The sequence below is a fragment of the Paramisgurnus dabryanus genome, chromosome 23, assembly GCF_030506205.2.
Source record: "Paramisgurnus dabryanus chromosome 23, PD_genome_1.1, whole genome shotgun sequence".
Lineage (NCBI taxonomy): Eukaryota > Metazoa > Chordata > Actinopteri > Cypriniformes > Cobitidae > Paramisgurnus > Paramisgurnus dabryanus.
This window is the reverse complement of record NC_133359.1, coordinates 15,023,903-15,045,514: the sequence shown is the minus strand read 5'-3', so window position 1 is coordinate 15,045,514 and position 21,612 is coordinate 15,023,903. Positions and strand designations below refer to the sequence as shown.

Sequence of the window (21,612 nt, the reverse complement as noted above, 5' to 3'; positions counted from 1 at the left end):
GTCTATATGTCTCTTTGTCTGTCTGTCTGCCTGTTATCCACCCATATTTGTCTGTATGTCTTTCTCTGTCCTTCCGTCCATCTCTGTCTATTTGTCTGTATGTCTATCTGTCTATCTGTCTATCTATCTATCTATCTATCTATCTATCTATCTATCTATCTATCTATCTATCTATCTATCTATCTATCTGTCTGACTGTCGGTCTGTCTGTCTGTCCCTGCATCCGTCTGTCTGTCATCCACCCAGATTTTCTCTGTCCTTCCATCCATATCTGTCTATTTGTCTGTCTGCTTATCTGTCTATCTGTCTAATCTATCTATCTATCTATCTATCTGTCTGTCTGTCTGTCTGTCTGTCTGTCTGTCTGTCTGTCTGTCTGTCTGTCTGTCTGTCTGTCTGTCTGTCATCCACCCATATTTGTCTATCTGTCTGTCTTTCTCTGTCCTTCTGTCCATCTCTGTCTGTTTATCTATCTATCTATCTATCTGTCTGTCTGTCTGTCTGTCTGTCTGTCATCCACCCATATTTGTCTCTCTGTCTGTCTTTCTCTGTCCTTCTGTCCATCTCTGTCTGCTTATCTGTCTATCTATCTATCTATCTATCTATCTATCTATCTATCTATCTATCTATCTATCTATCTATCTGTCTGTCTGTCTGTCTGTCTGTTTGTCTTTCTATCTAGCTATCTGTCTCTCTGTCTGTCTTTCTCTGTCCTTCCATTCATCTGTCTATCTATCTGTCCTTCCATCTTTCTGTCCTTCCATCTATCTCTATCTATTTGTCAGTTTGTCTAGCTATCCGTCTGTCCCTGCGTCCGTCTGTCTGTCATCCACCCAGATTTTCTGTGTCCTTCCATCCATCTCTGTCTATTTGTCTGTCTGCTTATCTGTCTGTCTGTCTGTCTATCTATCTATCTATCTATCTGTCTGTCTGTCTGTCTGTCTGTCTGTCTGTCTGTCTGTCTGTCTGTCTGTCTGTCTGTCATCCACTCATATTTGTCTGTCATTCACTCATATTTGTCTGTCTGTCTTTCTCTGTCTTTCCATCCATCTCTGTATATTTGTCTGTCTAAACAGGGTTGGGGAAAACAAAACTGTCCATCTATCCGTCCATCCATCTCTGTCTGTCTGTTTCTATCTGTCTGTTTGTAATTATTGTTTATCTCTTCAAAACTGTGTTTGGGAAAACAAAATGGTCTATCTATTTGTCTGTGTGTCTGTCTGTAATTATTGTTATTTTTAATAGTTATTATTGTTTATAGTGTAGGCTTCTGTCTGTCTATCTATCTATAATGAGTTTAAAAGTTACGTTTTCAGAGGTAAAAAACCGAACAAGGTCAACTTAATTAATTTAATTAAAAATATATATATATTTAAAAAAATTGTACAAAGCATAATTTAAAGTATTTTCGCCCTTTCCAACTCACTAAATGATACAAACCCCTATTCGTATGTTTTTTTTTGTCCCAGATGCAGGTGTGTTAGGGTACAGTGGCCCCGCCTGCAGTAGTAAACCCCTGTAAAATTGAGCGCTGTGGTTTAGAAGAGAGCCCGATTACAGCGCTTCTCCAGGCGTCTGCGGCGCGCTCGGGTCGATGTCGCGCATTTCGCGCTCTCCACATATGCGGAATACATACTCCTCTGCTCCAGAAGAAGTGCTGTAGGGCTCACCAACTGCGTTTGGACTATCCGAAAAACCCAAGCGATTCTGCGGAAGCTTGCATCGCTTTGGAGAAAGGATAAAAGAGCCAAAGAGAAGAGAAAGTGTGCTGGATGATATAAGGTACGCATCTTTGTTATCGCTCCACATGCACCCATTATTTGTCTCTGCAGTTTACTATCATCTGCAGTGCAGGGCAAGGACCGGAAAGTCTGAAGTTTGTATCGTACGCGCTGGAGACGCGCGAGCCAGGTGATTGATATTAAGCATGAGGCAACTTCTTTAACAGCTTAGTTAAGCTATTAAAGCTATTGCTATTGTAAGGATTGTTAGCTATTGTAAGGATCTAGTATGATATAAGCTGTTTCTATAGGGAATGTGGCATAGATACAAGCTAAAAAAGGTGTTGAGACGGTTTATCTTGAAAATCAGTTTGCTTTTGTGTGGAGATGATTGTTTATTTAGTTGCTGGTTGGCTTCATTTGGCTTGGGATGCGCAAACCATTACCAAAGTTTGGGACCTCAGTATACGCACATATTGAACTTAAAATACGTAAAAGGCGCATTGACGCTCTTATGCAAACCCATGTTCCTCATTTTCGCAAGCACGTGCGCTATGACGCCGCCTATTGGCGCCTTTATTTTCGCGCGCTGTAAGACGAGATTGTAAATTGCTTCTGTTTTATCAATCGCGATTAATCAATCTTGACGATGACGTGTTTCCTTAAAATCAACAAAAGTGTGATTTAAAATAAGTAAAAAATTTTGAGAAAAAATGTTTGTCTATTTATTAATCGTATTTATTCAGTTTTGAACAAACTTTTTAGTTTAAGAAGACTGATATGAATTTTTCAATGATAGGCATTTTTACATAATAGCAACTGAGATAATGGAATATGTTTTTAAAAATATAAAGCAAATAATTGTACATTATCGAAAGGCATATTTTTGCAGCGACTGTATAACCTAATAATACTTCATACACAGCATTTAAGATAGAGATGTATGCTTAAAATTATTAATAATATTTTTGTGTACTATTTCACGCAACATATATATTTTTTAAACAGAAAATGATATATTGAGGTTGCTTTTGTATTGTAGTTTTGCAAAGGACACGTGAGAGAGCCATTCCTGTTAATTGGTCAAGCGGGCATTGTTATAGGCCTGTGTTAACCTAGTCAATAAATTGACTTACTGTAAAACCAAAGAACATTTTAATGAAGACTGGTTAATATGAGAGGTTCCGATTTCTCCAGCTCTTCAAAATGGAGCACAACTCCTTGCTTTGTTTATGAAGCTAAATGCTCATGTCTCAATTAAGCAAAGAAAAATAAAACTCCCAAATTTCTTAGCTTAAATGACTTCGGGATCCCTTGGGATCTTCAGTCCTGCAGGAATTTTGACAATAATTTATGTGCCTCTTAAAAGAGTTTTTAGGTCAGCATTATTCAGACACACCGCATTATGGATGCGCACATCCAGGTTTTATCCCATCTTCTTGCTTGGGTACTGCCGGTCTCTTGGGCTTTCCAACCCGCGACTCCATAGCAACGGAAAAGACAGATTCCAGTTGTGACACTTCTTAGGGCCACCATAGCCACAAGCCATTGTATGTCTCCAGATAAGTATCTACAGACTTCAGCAGACATCCTGACCTAAACCAACCAGTATCCAGTTGTTTAATCAGTGCAGTGATTCAGTTTGTAATGGTATCTCAAGATTAAAGTTCCTCATCAGTTCAGGCACGATATAACAAAGGCTAAGTTTAAGCCTGTAGTCAGCGGACGTCTGAAAGCTGAAATTCACTGGAGCGCGTCTTCAGTTTCAACTTGACGTTTGTTGACAGTTCATTTCAGCAAAATCTGCTTTTGCTGCCAGCCTGGCATTCTTAGCCCACTATACTCAAAGCAGTGTGTCATTACTGCAACACAGAAATCTGAATAGATGTGTTTTTCTTCTCAAGAGTCCTAATACGCACATCAGATCTTTCTTTTTGTTTCAAAACCATTTGATTGGGCTTTATTGACCAACATGCACATTCAAAAGACAATGCGCTTGATTGCTGTTGTGATTGCGCATAAAAGACCTCAGCCAATTTGCCTTCAGAAAAACAGTAATTGGGAGCCGCGCAACATTAGCAGAAGTGTAAGGCATCTTCAGTGCCAGTCAAAAATTCAGCTTGTGTAACGAATAGGATCCGCAGCTGTGAGGCCATGGCCATCTATCCATTTACAAAGACTGGGCTGGAAGCTCTGTGTTATCCTGTGTCCCACAGAGATAAGAAGCGGGGAGGAGGATTTTAGCAGACTGGATTTGCCGCCACCCAGCATTCACTTCTAGCTTCTAAGAGATTTATGCACACAAGCTGGCTGCACATTTTTTATAAAGGACTCCAAAGTTACATCTGTTATGCATTTATAGCAGCCAGGGTTAACAATTACGGCAAAAATGGTCATGATGTGGGGACAAATGGTATCATGTGAAGTTTGTTTTGAAATAGTTTTAAAGGTGCAGTGTGTAACTTTTAAAAGGATTTCTTATAGAGTTGTCCCGATAGACAATAGTATCGTGTATCGACGATCGTCAGACAAATCGCCAACAGCGGGCTTTTATGACGATAGTTGGCGATGGTTATTGTTATTATCATCATATTTTCACATTAAAATTCGTATTGCATTCTTTTCCTCGCATGAGAGGGTTTGTGGGCTTCACTTTGCACTAGAGAGCTTGTAACGTGCATGGATTTCTTCTCGCACACACCTGGACTTAATGCGCTAAATTAGCGGCTAGATGCCGCTAAAAACACATTACATACATGGACTTTTGCTCGGACCTGAATGTGCATGGCATGGAACCCTTTTCGCAATGAGCTTGTAAAAAAGCTTGTAAAATTTCCTTGCACTAGAGAAGTTGTTAGGCGCGTCAACGGTTAAAACCAGAGAGTGTGTTGTTCCCACTCCCTGGCACCCAGGAAATTTTTTGAGCGCCTGGACTTAATGACGCGGATGGATTAATGGCATCAGTTTTAAGAAGGTTGCGGGGCATGACAGTGTTGCCCTTGATTCTTTTTTTCCACTAATCAAGTGACTTGTCATAAATAAAGTAAAAAATGAACAAACAAATAAATGAGATCACTATTGCCCCACCCCCCATACTATCATGTATGCAATCAGGCTGACGATAGGACTATCTCAAAAAAGGGGGCATATCGCCCAACACTAATCTCTTAACATAAATGCAATATAAGAAACATAACTATATTATCAGTGGTCTATAAAGACCTTACAAAATGAACTGTATTGTTGTTATTACCTTACATTGAGCTGTTTTTATCTACATACTCCACGTGTTCCCTTACATGGAAGTTGCCGTCACGTTTTGACAATAGCCCTAAACGGACAAACTGCTTTACATGGTGTATTTCGTCCCTAGGTTGTCTCAGGTGGTGACATGTTTGTCCCATGGCATCTACCATAGCTTCTCATTGCGTTTCGAAATTGAGGTTGGTGGCAATTCCCAATCTCACGGCTAGATGTCGCTAAAAACACATTACATCCTTAAAGTCACACCACAGACAAATGTGTTTTTAACCACCCAGCCAAATTTGAATGATAATAAAAACGTTAAGGAAGTAAAAGAAGTTATCAAAATCTTGGCAAATAGGCAGGATTCTCTACTTTCAATTGCTGGGGGCGTGGTTTCAGCGCTGAAACCACACCCAGTTGCGGGAAAACTGCTGTCTCTCTCAACTTTCAAATGCACTACAACCTGAAGTGATGCTTGCGATTGTATTAGTGGCGGGGCCATGCTCGGTGGCTCCAGTGCATCAGTGAGCCATGATTTTAGGTCTGCCAAAAAAATCCTAAACTCAGGAATTGAGAAAAACTGTTAATAGTGTAACTCCACAATTCAGTACTACATAGTCTTTGTAACGTGTTTCAGCAATACATTTCTAATATTAATAATGCTTTAGAAACAAATCTTTGAATTTACAAGCTTTAAGCTTAATACATTTCGTTTAACTTTAGTCCTGTCTATTTAATGCATTTGACAAATAAATAAAATGCTCAAATGCTTTTAGATTAAAAAAACTAAAAAAATATTGCCTCTTATTTAAAGAGACCCTATGGTCCAATTCACGATTTCCTTTGGTGTGTTAGTACTAGGGGTGTCACGATTCTCCAAATCCTCGATTCGATTACATTTTCGATTCTAAGGACGCGATTCGATTCAATTCTCGATTTTTACTTCTTTTTTTTGAAAGACAAGAAATGACAATTAAAATGCCATTAATATTTATTATTATTATTATTATTATAGTTACACATTAACATACACATTGCATGCTTTTCCTCGCATTGGGGGTTTTTGGGCTTCACTTACCCGAGAGAACTTGTAGAGAGGATTCCTTCTTACAAGCACATGGACTTAATGCGCACGTCTTGGACTGGCATCTGAAATAAAACCAGCGGGTCATAAGCAGCTGCACTTCTCTCTGTCTCACGTGCACACGCTCTCGCATCTGTCCGAAATCTAAACATAAACTAAAGTAGTAATCCTTAAGTATTTGTTCAGTTTTATGCATTTCATGCGAGCTGAGGCAAACTATCCCTTTTGTTTAAAATATAATCCGCTGCATCTTGGCGGCTCATTCTCACGCACGGGCAGAGAGCTGCGCTCTGTCTAAAGGCAGATCAGTAGGTAGTAATCCGGTTTATGATATGCATTTCAAGGATTTGTAGCAATACATCCCTCGTGTTTAAAATATAAATATCTGAGAGGTTTTTCCCCGCTTGGCAAGCCGACCGGACGTGACATGGGGGAGTGGCAGCATCGACAATCCCATTTTTTTTTTTATTCGAAGTTCGAAGCTGTGACTTAATTTCGATCGATTTCGATTTAAAATTGAAATCGTGACACCCATAGTAAGTACATGTTAACTAAATGCAAAATGTGCATACCCCAAAGTAAACAATGTTGCGAGTCAGATCCTAACTCCTGTTAGCATTGCATTGTGAGCGAATCTTTCGGACATGGCAAGGAGCGTCACATTTCCGGCTGACGTCAGAGGTATTCAGGCCAATCACAACGTACAGATTAGCTGGTCAATCAGGAACACAGCGCTTTCAGATCGAAAATGTATGATATGTGGAAAACGTGTTTTTAACCATAAACCACGCAAACACATTGCATGAAACAAAATACACAAAAAATTATGTTTTTTAGCAATGACATAGGTGCCCTTTAAACGGCAATCCTTCACTTTTACCTCTCTACCGCCATCTCTAATTAAAACATAAAATTGCAGGTTACTTTACATACATACGTTTAAGTTTGTTTAAAAAACAGTACATTTCCTAAAAATCCAACCTAACTTATAAATCATTGCATAAATGCAAAATGTGGTAAGACTAGGATCCAGTTTTTAACACTGATTGTTTATACTTGAACTGATTTTAACCACCCAACAAAAAAAAGGTAGGAATTGCACCCTTAGAAAGATAATTTGTGACACTGATCAAATTAATGACATTTTTGTATCATGCCGTGGCTTTATTGTTATTTTCTGCTTTATTATGTGCTGTTATGTACTTGATAATAAGTGAAGTGATGGAATCATTAAATGGAGCCACTAAATTGATTTAGTTTTCCCCAGAGTGCGACTGGATGAATGGATAGATGAATAAAAAGCTGAAAACCGATTGGAAAGACAATATACGCTATTGTTACCCTATTGAGCCGTGGTCTTCCTCTGGGTCCAATAATTGTTCCTGTATTGACTTGTGGACACTTTGTTTGAACGCAGCCCATGGGAGGGGTACGATGACATGTTTTGATAGGAGCGGGCTTTTGTTCTCATTTATTTTTCATCAGTTTCACCACGGTTGAATATAACGCCGCTGTTTTTACAGCTCTGTGGTTTGAGAAAATGAAACAACTTTGCTTTAATTCGACCAGTCTTGTACCACGGTATATACCAGAGACTGAGCCTTGTCCTATTTCGCAGCAGTGTGGTGGTGCTGTGAAATCACCAGGGGTAATGCAAGCGGACACAGATCCAGGCCAGTCCTCCTTTCTCTCTCTCTTATTCTCCTTGTTTATCTCTCTCTCTGTCGATCGGCCTCATGCGTTCCTTCTTCAAATCTCACAGCTCTGGTTTGGACGTCTACTGTACTTTACCGTTTACTCGGTGGCCCAGATGAAAGCCATACTTTAGTTGCTCTGCCTGCCTCAGACTGCTCAGCTTTTCAGAAATGTGTGGTGTTTGCTAAAGCCACTAACACCATTGCTTATTGGGCATGTAGCTCATCCCACACCATTTGAGCTGTAGAAAGATACCTTGGGTATTGGGTGTCTGAGGAGACTTATATGCTTTGCCTGTGATGAAATGGGTGGAAAATCCCATAGACTTAGTTTGAAGAAGGGACCAGAGCTATATCTAAAGACCAGAATATCACCTAGCAACATGCTATCAGTGACCCAGAACTTATAGCGGATGCATAATACAGTAGGATCCAAGCAACCACTACCAATGCCTTGCAACGTGGTTGTACTTGATGGCAAATGTAAAGATCTAATTACTTCTCTCACCGCCTTTGTTTTATGAAGATGAGATTTGGGATGCTGAAACCGCTATATTGCAAAATATGAAACCAGGAGCGTTTGATGTAATATACCACGCGCTTCTTTCATGAAGAATACACTGTAAAAAAAATGCAGTATGACGTTAACCGTTGTTCACTGATATGGGCAAAAATACACAAAATGACAAATTTTCAATATAAAAAGTTATTTTTTTAAGCTTTTCACAGTCTTGGGCATGTCAAAGATTAGTAAAAACATTGGCTTTGATGGATTTTTGTGCAGCATCAGATTTGATTATTTTCTCCCTAATTAGTTGTTTGTGGCATTTTTTGCCCCATTGACTTCCATTATAATGACATTTTTTGATTGCAAAGCTATGACATCAAATAATCGTGCATTCTTAATTGTTGGTGTTTTTTCCTTTTGCAAAGAAGTAAAATTTGTCATTTTTACTGTTGATCACCATGTGGCACCATTAACCCTTTAGTAGCCCTGTGCAAAAATCAGAGCTTAATTTCTGGCTTGTACATTTTGTTATATGGTTTAAAGTAAATTTTGTAAACATTTGGTAGTTTTGATCAGTGCTGAGGGTGATTTATGCAAAAAAAAAAAAAAAACATTTAATTTGATACATTTTTACACTTTTTTTGTACACGAACAACCCCAAAGGGTAGTAGATTTGCCCAGGATATTGTTGAATTTTTGAACATTTTCAAAGCTATTTCTCAAAATATGTGTCAATATAAGATTTTTCACCAAAAATCGTTCCATTTGCTGAAACACAGAAAGTTGTGGCCAAATTAAGACAAAAAAAGGCCTCAACAAACCCATAAGGGTTTAAACAACTTGGTTTTGCAAGTCAATTCAACTTACTTTTTTAAGTTGACATAATTTATAACTTAATTTTTTAAGTTAAAGTAACATAAAAATGTTCATTTTACAAAAATGGCAAAAATTTTACAGTGTATATTATACATTTTTTTTGGTGCTTCGGTTAAATCAAGGGTACAGTATTGCATTACACTATTGTATGTATATGTGCCACAACCTTGTTATTTTGTATTTATTTGCATAAATTAAAATTTAAATCGGACAAAACCGTACAATTATAAAAAAAAATGCTCGAACCCCATCCCTTAACCCAACATAGGCAAAAGCACATCGTACTAAAACGTACAAATACGACATGCTTTCTGTGCAAATTTTTGTGACCCTGGGGCACAAAACCAGTCATAATTGTCAATTTTATGAAACGTTAGCCATCAAAATCAAATAATTTACGTGAAGGGACCCAGTAGAAGGATAAATGCCGACTGTTGCTTGTTCTCACACGACAGCTTTAAGCTTCTGTCATGCTTACACATTGACCCCAGAGGATCTTATGAAAAACTTTACATTATTTTACTCAAAGTCAATGAAAATTAAGCAGGACCAAAACATTTGAAAGCTCAGCAACGACGTCCCAAGGATCACAGCTGCAATGACAGTGTTCTTAATATGACAAAATAAATGTTATCATACATTTTTTTTCAGTGTATACCAATAGTCAATCAAATGAATATAACATGGCAAAGATGTACATTTATATATTAATTCAATAGATTTATAACATTTTGGAAAAAACTTGGATTTATTGCATTTTGCGGAAAAAAAAATCAGATTTTAAAAATAAATCTTTGAAAATTAAATGATGGATTTGAATTTAATGTTATTTTAACGTAAAGATGCTATGTGAAAGTTTGTAACAGAAAATAGTGGTTTCCATCTTGTCACTTTATTGGTATAGAAAACCCATTTTTACCCAAATTAGTCAAAATGGATTTATTGCGTTTTGGAACCAAACTCTTTAAATATACCTGTGTGACTTATGACTGCATGGTTTTGTGGTTCAGGGTCACATATATGTACGAATACACAGGCAAACATACAAGTACAGGTTTATCTATATTCTTTGTTCACGTAAAGGTTCAGGTCTGATAGAGCTGTCAGTTTCTGATAGGCAAACAGAAAGTTTACTTGCCCTCAGGCTGGCTTTTTGTAAGTCAGCAACCTACTAATGCTGTACTCCTGGTGTAAGATGATGCACTGACTATGCAAAAGTTGCCATATTACTAACTACTAACAAGCCTTCATACTGTTTTTGAGATCATCTTTTTAATAAATGTCTCCCGGGAAATATTTTCTTCTGCAGTTGTCTGTACGATGTTTGGATGGGTTTGATTCCCTGCCGGATCATTCACATCATCTTTGATGGGAGCAGAATCGGTGGAGAAAATGAAATGTTATTGCACACGTTGAAAGACAAAAGAACTCTTACACATTATGACAGTTTTTAGCAAATCTGCCATTTTTGAAAAGCTTAATGCATCTACACTTCCATTAATGGAGACAATACCGATGTGTTTAGGAGTTGTCGTGGCAACGGTGTTCAAAATGAATTTTTTCACATTAATAAATACTCGGCTTATTGAAAAAACATCTAGATGTGTGGTTACTGACTGTAGAAGTCAACAAGAAATATGCAAATCATTAAACTGTTATATAAAAAGTATAACATTTACATTTATGCATTTGGCACACACTTTATTTCAAAGCAATTTGCAGTCCATTAAAAGTATACATTCATTACTATAGTAAATGTATTCCCTGGGAATCGAACATACAACCTTTGCTGTGTTTATGCATATACCAAGTGAGCTACAAAAAACACCTGCAAATATAAAAATACGCAATTCATCCAAAAAATACATTTTCCTGACAAAGTGCTTTGTGCCAGTGGAAAGTCCCACATCTGTATCTCTTAACTGATGATAAAATACTGTATGAAAATCTAATGCATGGGTTCATCATAAATTAATATGTATCTGTCCAAAAAATGTTAGACGGGTATATCAGTCAGACTGAAATTTGGCCTATAAATACAGTATATAGGCTATATATTAGGGCTGTCAAAAGATTAATCGCGATTAATCGCATCCAACATAAAAGTTTGTGTTTACATAGCATATGTGTGTGTACTGTGTATAAATATTATGTATATATAAATACACACACATTCATGTATATATTTAAGAAATATTTGCATTTAAATACTGTATATACATTTCTATAATTTATATTATATATAAATATAAATATTTTATATATAAATATAACAATTTTTTCTTAAATATATACATGATTGGGTGTGTTTTTATATATAAATAATAATTATACACAGTACACACACATATGTTATGTAAACACAAACTTTTATTTTGGATGCGATTAATCGCGATTAATCTTTTGACAGCCCTACTATATATATATATATATATATATATATATATATATATATTTCAAATGACATCATACAAACCAATTTAGTTTTTCATTATTTTCATTACCGCAACGTGTCCATGACTGGATTTGGGTTCTTTGACATGGAAATATTTATGATTAAAATATCTAAAAAAAAAGCTTCAGTGCATGTGCAATGTAAACATTTACATTAAACTACATTTACATTAAATAAAAAATTACTTTTTCAAATAATATATATTTTTAATGTCATTTCTAATGTTTATATATACATAACTTCACAAAATGTATCACTAAAGTAGTGATGTGAGCAGTTGCCCATATCCTATAAAATGAATGGCTTTCTATGGCCCTCTGGTGGTCAGCTATTTCTTTCTTAAATTGTAATTCCTTTTTGTTTATCTCTAACCAGCAAATGGTGGAATTCTACACCTAACACCTAGATCAATATCCAGAAACAATTTAAATTAACTCTTTCCCTGCCAGCGTTTTTAAAAAAAGTTGCCAGCCAGCGCCAACGTTTTTCATGATTTTCACAAAGTTCAATGCCTTCCAGAAAATGTTCTTCTTTAAATATTTAAACAAACAATATATCAGATGAAAGAACAGACCCTCTGCTTTCAAAAAAAAAAAAAAAAAAGTTTCATCCTACCTTCATTAGTTCTCTTGTAATCACCTCTCAAACATGGGTAGGTTTCTTCAAAAACACCCAATTTTGAGCAAAAAGCTGAGATAATTCCATTTTTGCAAAGGACTTTTGATAGAGATCAGATGCAGAGCAATCTTCAAAACATACACGGAGTTCTTTCTCTTTCACGTGAGGGGCTACTTCCGGGTTGTATAAGTTGCGGAAGTGCGCCACCTGGTGGATAATAGCGGTATCCCGGAAAGACGGAAAATCTAGTCATTGGCGGGGAAGCGTTTTCTCTTAATTGACGAGATATCTCATCAATGGCGGCGAAAGAGTTAAGAATTGAAGATTTTTTTGGTAAATGGATAAAAAAGTACTTCAAATCTCTCAAAACACAGCTTTATTGTATAGATGAGAAATAAACAACAAAAACAGATATAGTATTATTGAGAATGTATATTTTTCTTACAATTATGCTTTCAATTTTGGGGTCATATAGACCCCAAGGGCTAGTAGTGTAAACAGGAAATAAGGACCAATTGAGGGTTAATGACACATGGCCCCAAACCTTTTATATAATAAATCATGGCTGCAAAACTAGTAAAACCAGTATCTTTACATCACAAATCATTGTTAATTAGTCCTCTCTAACACGTGCAAGGCTGTTATGCAATAATGTTGCTTTGAACTGCAAACAAGCAAATAATATCTAATTAATTCCCCAGGATAAAGAATGCACTGCATAATTTAAAAACCCGGAGCTGGAAAATATATTTGTTTTATAGGAAATCATATATCACCCAGCATAAACTGACATAACTGTTAAAGGACTTCAGTAGGTGTCCGTGTGTTTATCTGCCAACAGTATAGAGTTATGTGGTAAATCTACTGGCAGCTTTTTAGCGCTAAAGTGCATGTGGGTGCAATTTCCTTTCCACGCTTTAAGATTTTAATTGGTGGTACCCTTCAAGCGAAAGTCGACAAATGCCTTCTGCCTCTTGAATTCTGTCTCGGTGGCTGGTGATTGTAAAGGTCGGAGAGAAAACTTACACTGACAGGCCTGATGAATGATGGAGGCACTGGGGAGAGACTAACACTGCTGGTTTTCTCCAGTGCGTTATTGCAAATGACATTTACGGGTCCAGTTTGGCTTTGGCTGAATTTAAAGCATACAATGATGAGGGTACTTATATACATACATACACGAAGACATTTACATGATGAGAAGTGTAACCATTGTGACTCTGTGATGCAGGTCTGTTTGTCCAACCACTGGCAGAATGGCTCGTATTCGAAACAGGCGGTCAATATTTTTACAATTTCGTTGTTTGATGTATTGCATTTCCATCCCTTTGCAATTTCTTATGGGTTCTTAGTTTGATGGTTTATAATTTAAGAGTAAATTATGATCTGCGACAGTGTCAGGGACAGGGAAATGACTTATGGGGACCATTTAAATTTTTGAGGAGGCTCACATTTGTCACTTTATCGTAATTAATTACACACTGCAAGTTAGTAGATGTATTCTATATAAAAAGTAATTTCTGTTGCAAAAAATAATCATTCAAATAATATGAATGACAGATATTTATTTGCTCAGATTAAGAACCGCTTATTTAAAACCCAATAATAAGTTACAGAGGGAACCCATGGTGATTTACTTTACAAATTAACATCAAAGCTTTATGTCAGTTGTGATGCTTGTGGTGGAGAAGATATTATATACATAGTTTTACAGTATAATTGATAAGCATTACATTGCATTTACATTTTCTTACTCAGAAGTTCCTAATCGTGACAGTGGTGGATTTTATTCAGTAGTGTAGTTATTAATGTTATTCCCATGGCTTAGGTGGTGTAGCATTGTGTTTGCAACTCAAAGGTCAGTGGTTTGGTTCCCTGAGAACACAAATATACTTACAGTATAGCATTTAAAGCTTGAATGCACTTTTGGATAAAAGCGTCTGCCAAATGCATAAATAAGTTGCTATGATTTATTTTTGGTTGTAAAATGACCTGACCTGTTTACTGTAGTTCTGAATTTTCTCTATTCTTGTGTCTTTCTGTCACTGTTTCTCTTGTTTTATTCTCTCGTTCACCAAGACATTTTATTTGTCTTTAAACAAATCTTGTGGGTGCTAACCTAAAACACTCAAAACATTGCTTGTTTTGAAATTTTTGGTTCAATATATAGTACTATGCAAAAGTCTTAGGCCACCATGACAGAATTAGATTTGTTGTTTTGCAATGTTTAAGTGATCATATATAATTAATTTATTTCTCAGTCTCTTTAATAGAATTAATCCAGAAAATACAGTAAATGTGTATATAGTATTAAATACTGTATAAAATGTAAACTATTGTGTCAAGTTTGTAGGGTGAACTCCCCTTACACTTGAGCAATAGCAGGAAACTGCAGGATCTCTTAAACCTAAAGAAAATTAAATCCCAATTTCTCATTTTAAAGAAATTAGTCTTTTTACTTCATTCTGCTAAAAAACGCTCAAGATGTGTTTAGTGCCAAGAGAGGTCACACTAAACACAGAAGATGGTTAAAGAAGACATTTAGTCCTGGAATTTTTTTGTACATATTTCCTGTATTTTCTGTTTGTAACGTAATAAATAGATTGAAAAATAAATATGGATGGGCATTAAAACTTCTAAAACAACAAGTCTGGTGATGGTGGCCTAAAACTTTGCACAGTACTGCACATCAAAATCTGCAATATTAATATTAAATGTGGATAATCTATTAATTTGCCCCATATTGAGATTAAACTCGATTGCTAAGCAAGTTACAGTATTTTCAATTTTCGTAATGTGAGTGTCAGTTTAGAAAGAGCCAAACGATGGAGTAGAAATATTAAATGATGTGCTCTTCCAGTGGTTCCCAACCTGGGGGTCCGGGGCCCCTTTTTTTTTTTACCAAAGTTCACGGTGATCCAATAGGCTTTAAGCTCAAATAAACATGCATATAATGTGCCACTTATAATTTCATTAAAACATATTTCATATTAAAATTTATACCACACAGGGCTGTTGAATACTTTTTTCTGATTGGTTGAGAAATGTTCCATGGCTATCTATTATTTTTCAATAAACGCAGACCTGTCAAATGTCTTAAAATAAGAGCAAAATCTTAAAGAGCACCTATTTCTTTGCTAAAAATAACGTTATTTTGTGTATTTGGTATAATACAATATGCTTGCGTGGTTTATGGTTAAAAAACGTCTCTGTTACGGATGTAACCCTCGTTCCCTGAAGGAGGGAACGGAGACGTCACGTCGTGACCGACGAATTGGGAACTCGCTTAGAGAGACCAATCTGCTTCGAATACTACTAAAACGCCAATGAACTTGGCATTGAGATATTTGCATAATGCTGGCGCCGCCCCGCCAGGTGCGTATATAAGCAGCAGGTGCAAATAGGGAAATTAGCTTCTTTTTCGCTGAGAAAGCCGGAAAGTGTGACCGGCCGTAACAGCAGGTGGCAGCACCTGTGGCGACGGGACGTGACGTCTCCGTTCCCTCCTTCAGGGAACGAGGGTTACATCCGTAACCGAGACGTTCCCTTTCAGTCGGTCACTACGACGTCACGTCGTGACCGACGAATTGGGAATCCCTACCAAAACGCCACTAGGGGCTGACCTCTTCCAGTGTCTGCGTAAAAGCCCTCCGGTTCCACTTAAGGAGGAGGAGGTAGGTTTTAAGGCAGAAGGCCGGGCACTAGTTGTTCCTTTAACCCCACAGAAGTGCCAGCGACTGGGAAGCGCCCTACCTGAGCGGGATAGGAACGCTGCGGAAGCCACCGCCCCTCTTAAGGGCTAATGGTGGGCGAAAGTCAACCATAGTTGAGGTAAAAATGACAGCCGTGGCTGTGTAAGCAAAGCAGTGCTCTGCTAAGGGAAACGTGGGCTGGTAGGATTAACCCCACGGAATAATACTCACAAAGGAACCCGTTGGGACACAATGTGGAGCCCAAGCCAAACACGTAGGTTCGTAAGAATACAGCTAGTGAAAGGCTGACAGCCAATGCTCCGCAACAAAGGCTGCCAAGGCAGCGGAGGAAGAGCAATTCAAACCATTACGCATTTTTGCTCTGATGGCCTTCCATACTGAAACTCAATTAGGAGCCTCAGTCGGAGGCTGCAAGCCGACTTGCGAGTCTGCTCTCCGTGCCCTCCCTGGTGAGGAAAGAACACGAGAGGATACAGGCTCGATACGAACACTGTAAAATCTAATGAACGTATTAGGTGTCGCCCAACCAGCAGCTCTGCAGATGTCTGTTAGCGAGGAACCACGAGCTAAAGCCCAAGATGAGGCACCGCTCCGTGTGGAGTGCGCTCTCAAATTAAAGGGGCAAGGAATACCCTGAAGATTATAAGCCAGGGCGATAGTATCAACTATCCAAAGAGACATCCTCTGCTAGTGACAGCTTTCCCTTTCTGCTGGCCACCATAACAAACAAAGAGCTGGTCTGAGGTCCTGAGGCTTTGCGTGCGAACCACGTAGAGTCGCAGTGCGCGTACGGGGCACAACAAAGCCATGGTTGGGTCTGCGTCCTCCGGGGGCAGCGCTTGCAAGCTCACCACCTATCTCTGAAGGGAGTGGTGGGAACTTTGGGCACGTAGCCTGGTCTGGGTCTCAGTGAGACAGCAGGACCAAACTAAAAGCACAAAACGTCAACAGAGAATGCATGTAAATCCCCTACTCTCTTCATGGAGGCCAATGCTATCAGGGTCAGCGTTTTCATTGATAAAAACATCAGACTCGTAGACTGCAAAGGCTCAAAAGGGAGACCTGAAGGCTTCAGCACCATGGACAGGTCTCAGGAAAAGAGGGAGGGCGCGAGGGGTTTAGCCTGCGAGCGCCTCTTAAAATGTAATAATTAAATCATGCTGGCCAACTGATCTGCCGTTGATAAGTGAGTGATGAGCAGAAATAGCGGCGATATCAACTTTAATGGCGGAGGGACAGCCTACAATCTAACCTATGTTAAAGACATAAAAGCACAATGTTAATGGGCATTCTCTGGGGTCCTCGCGTTGCGAAGAGCACCGGGTGACGAAAAAGGTTTTATTAAGCGCGTAAGCCCGTCTTGTGGACGGTGCTCGAACCGCGTCGATGGTGTTAGATACCGCTCGCGATAAATCACCTAAACCTTGCGCGCGCTCAACGACCATACATGGAGATCGCACAGGTCGGGCGCGAGTGCCAAAGTGCCCCCTCCTTGAGAAAGAAAGTCCTTCCTCAGGGGAATCCGCCAGGGAGGGCTGTCGCGAGGAGCATTAACTATGAAAAACCAATTCTTGGTCGTCCAGTACGGACGATTAATAAAGGCTCTCCTCGTCCTGCCTGACTTTGCACAGTGTCTGCGCAATAAAGCTCACTGGAAGGAATGCGTATTTACGCACCCCCCGCGGCCAGCTGTGTGCCAACGCATCCACGCCGAGGCTGCCCTCGGTTAGTGAATAAAATAGGCGACAGTGTGTATCGTCCGGCGACGCAAACAGATCTATCTACGCACAACCGAACTTCTTCCAAATTAGCTGGACCGTCTGGAGGTGGAGTCGCCATTCGCCGGGGGCGCAGCTCGGGAAGCGCGTCTGCCAGGTGTACTGAGCCAACCCGGGATTTAAATGGCACGAAGGGACCTCAGATGCTTCTGACTCCAAAGGAGGAGATGACGAGCGAGATGCGACAGGTGACGAGAGCGCAAAACCGCCTTAACGGTAAATAACGCAACAGTCGCAATGTTATTGGTGTCGGCTAATACATCCTTCCCTCGCATCTCCATAGCGGAGCGTACAAGTCCCAGATATACAGCGCACCGCTCGCGGCAGTTGGGGTGCTATGCACACCCCTGAGACTGCAAGCCCGTCATACGTGGCTGATCATCCCGTGCTGAGGGCATTGCAATATACAGAATGCCAGGAGACCCCTCAGGGGCATATCTTCTATCGAAAATGCCGGGTCTACCACGGGGAAAAATTTAAATGACACGCAGGTGCAATGTTTACACGGTGTATGTCGGTGTGCCACGCTCTCCTCGAGACTCGATCGTAAGCCAACGCTGAAGCGGTCTCATATGAAGCAGCTCGGGCGGCGTCACAGCCGCAGCATGCTGTCATATGTCCAGGAGCTTCTGAAATTGTTTCAGAGGGACCGCGTACTTCCCTCGAATTAAACCGAGGCAAGTCAGAACTGACTGGTTGCGCGCTCTTGTTAAACACGCCAATTAGTCGATCGAGTCTTATTTCCATACTGAGAAAAAGGATCCTCTGCATGGGGCAAAGTTGCTCTTTCCCAGTCGACCTGAAGACTTAAACGAGCGAGATGCCGAAGCATTAACTCTCTGTGTTCGCGCACGTCTGCCAAGAACGGGCTATTATAAGTCGACGTAGAAAAAAGCAGAATGCGAACAACGCTCTCTCTCTGACATTTTAATGCCGTGACTAGCACATGGAGACACGGAGAGAGAGAGACAGCTCGAATGGTGTACTTAGTATGCCCACCCCGCGACGCAGAGCGAAAAAACGGTCTAAAGCGAGGGGAGATGGACACATAAAGTACACGTCTTACAGGTCTAAGGCTGCAACCGATCTGAATATTGAAATACGAGCCTCGGCGTTATCATCCAAAAAGAACACCTTCTTAGAGCCGGTGCGTAAATCAAATCGATTGTAACCCGCCGCGTATTTTGGGTACTATGAGATAAAGGCTGGAAAAACCCTATCATCATCATCTCGGTAAGAGGGACCGGCTCGAACATCCTTCGCCAACAGGATATCGACTTTTGCACGCAGTACATGTGCATCGGACGCTTTCACTACAGTGAAACGAAAGCCCGAATTTTGGGGTGTGCCGGATTCGTAACCGAGGCGGATCGTGCGTAAAACCCAACGAAACGGGCTGGGAACTGAAGCCAAGCACCCAGGCACCGTACGAGGAGAAATAACGACACTACCGAAGTACCCGCGGTGGGGCAGCGAAGCGAGACAGGTGGGACTGCCGGTGCGTCTGCTGTGACAGCATAAACATCTACAGTATGTGTGTGTGACACTGACCTGAGCCCGCTGAGGGTGACGGTCGTCTAGTCTCCTCTGCGGAGAGCGCAGACTCCGATAAGGGTGCTGGTGGTCCGGTCTCCTCAGCGGAGAGCTCGGACTCCTCAGGTCACCCGCTGGCGATAGAGGAGAGGTAGGGGAGCTGGTGTGTACCCGCTCACGGCTCTCTCGATCCTCCGGAGACCTAGAGAGGGAAGAGGAATGCACTTTTATGTGTGGTTAAGTGGGTACCGGCCGAACAGCCGGTGGAACATATGCAAACCAAGGATTTTCCACCCGACCCTCTATCGGGGGAAGGAGCTCCATCTCCTGAAGAGTGATCCTCTGCCAATCCGGGTCGCCCTTCACTGGCCACTTAAACTCCCGAATTTCACGGGAAGCGGCTAAGCGGGCGGGGCGAGCTGCTGACGACCGGTTCCCCTGCGCTGCCGAGATGGGGTCCGAGGAGGGGAACGGAGGTGGTCGCCGCAGGACGCCGACGGCGAGAGGCAGACTGAGGAGCCGGCGTGGTGGACCAAGGGCAGCTCTCTTCCGCCGGGGCATGACCTAGGAGATCGCCTCAGTCTGCGCAGCGGAGCTGTACGACTCCCCTGGCTCGCCGAAGAGGCCGGTCTGTGAGACAGGAGCATTCAAGTTGTTCTCGTCTGCGTCCGTCATGTCAGCCAGACACAGCCAAAGGTGGCAATCTTGAACCACTGTGGTGGACATCGCACGACTGAAGGTCGCTGCCTCCCTGGTAAATCCTTTGTGAGCCTGCAGCAACGTTATTACGTGCAGGGCTGAAGCCGCCTCTCCGGCATGCCTGATGGGCAGCGTCCGTAACCGGACGACTGTCTACAAACACGGGAGGGAAGGGTTGGGTGGTCCCTCCAGGAACGCAACCCGCTCCACTGACGGGGTCCCCGCCCTTAGCGGCTCCGTTGGTGAGGGAGGTGAGGGGTGAAAGCTGAACGGCCGGACGGCCGCAATCACGTCAGCTCTTCGTGCCGTCGGGGAAGAAAGGCACAGGAGGAGAGGACCGAGAGGCCCGAGCAGCTCCGAAGTACCAATCATGTGGGCGGGACGGTTCGGGCGGAGAGGGGTTAACCTTTCCAACTCTACCGTCTCCGCCGCTCGCGGGCACGGCCGCCATCTCCGGAACGACTCTGCCTCGGAGGAAGAATGGACACTCCTCTGATGCTGCAGAAGTGACGGGACCAGAAGGAGGTCCAATGGATTCGGCAGACATCGTAGAACACGACTCTGCAGTCTCCACCGGAGCCTCAACCGGCTGAGGATGAGAAGGCCGGTAGGAGGAGGACGCATCCTCCGTCCTACTCAGCGTAGTGACGCGAAGGGCGCCCTGCGAGCGCTTGACAGCCGCAACATGGCGGCGTCAGCACTGCAAAGGCGCGGACAGCGTTCCCGTAGAAACGACAGTCGTCTCCGCAATCCAAGAGGGTTATGCTCTCACAGAGAGAACAGAAACTCTCCACGAACGCAGCCCCGGAGTGCTCGATGCCTGAGCACGAAGACAGCGCTCGTGACCGTCACTGGAACCCTTATACCTCTCGCATCCAAGATCGCACGGGCGAAAAGCTATCCTGAAAAGGACGCTGATCTCCGCATATACGAGAGAGTGGCTGCCTTTAACAAGGCACAAAGCTCTCTCGTATCACTCTTTTAGGGAAATTCACTCAGATGCTTAGTTGATGAGCGCACAGGAAGGCAACGCACACACTAAACTCAAAACAATAAACAGATGTAGAGCCGTGGAATAAGCGAAGCGTCCGCTGTGATACTGCTAGTTCAACCAACTTCAGCAATCAAATCCCAACAGAGTAAAGTAGCTTCTCAGTAGCAGATACTGCCGGCTTTCGAAGCGATAAAAAGCTAATTTCCCTATTTGCACCTGCTGCTTATATACGCACCTGGCGGGGCGGCGCCAGCATTATGCAAATATCTCAATGCCAAGTTCATTGGCGTTTTAGTAGTATTCGAAGCAGATTGGTCTCTCTAAGCGAGTTCCCAATTAGTCGGTCACGACGTGACGTCGTAGTGACCGACTGAAAGGGAACACATTATTTTCCACATACCGTTTATTTTTGTGTTTCCAGATTTCACTCTCTTTCTGAAACGCACAGTTTTGAAAAGCTCTGTATCGCTGATTGGCCAGCTAATCTGTACGTTGTGATTGGCCTGATTACCTCTGACTTCAGCTGGAAACGTGACGCTCCTTACTATGTTTGAAAGATTCGCTCACAATGCAATGCTAACAGGGGTTAACTTACAGGCTGTGAGTCAAAGCGTGAGGAATTATGATAATGTCGTTCTGGTCTACATCACCAATCCCAGGAAGTAAACTGTTGCCTACCATCCGTGTGTTTGT

At 41.3% G+C, this 21,612-nt stretch overlaps 1 protein-coding gene across 1 annotated transcript in view; it reads left to right on the top strand.

The window, feature by feature from the left end:
- Positions 1-1,579: 1,579 nt before the first annotated feature.
- Positions 1,580-21,612, top strand: part of shank2b (SH3 and multiple ankyrin repeat domains 2b) — a 254,294-nt gene continuing 234,261 nt past the window's right edge. Inside the window, exon 1 of the mRNA XM_065291651.2 lies at positions 1,580-1,782. The gene's annotated coding sequence lies outside the window, so the exon portion shown is untranslated. The remainder of the gene's footprint in view (positions 1,783-21,612) is intronic.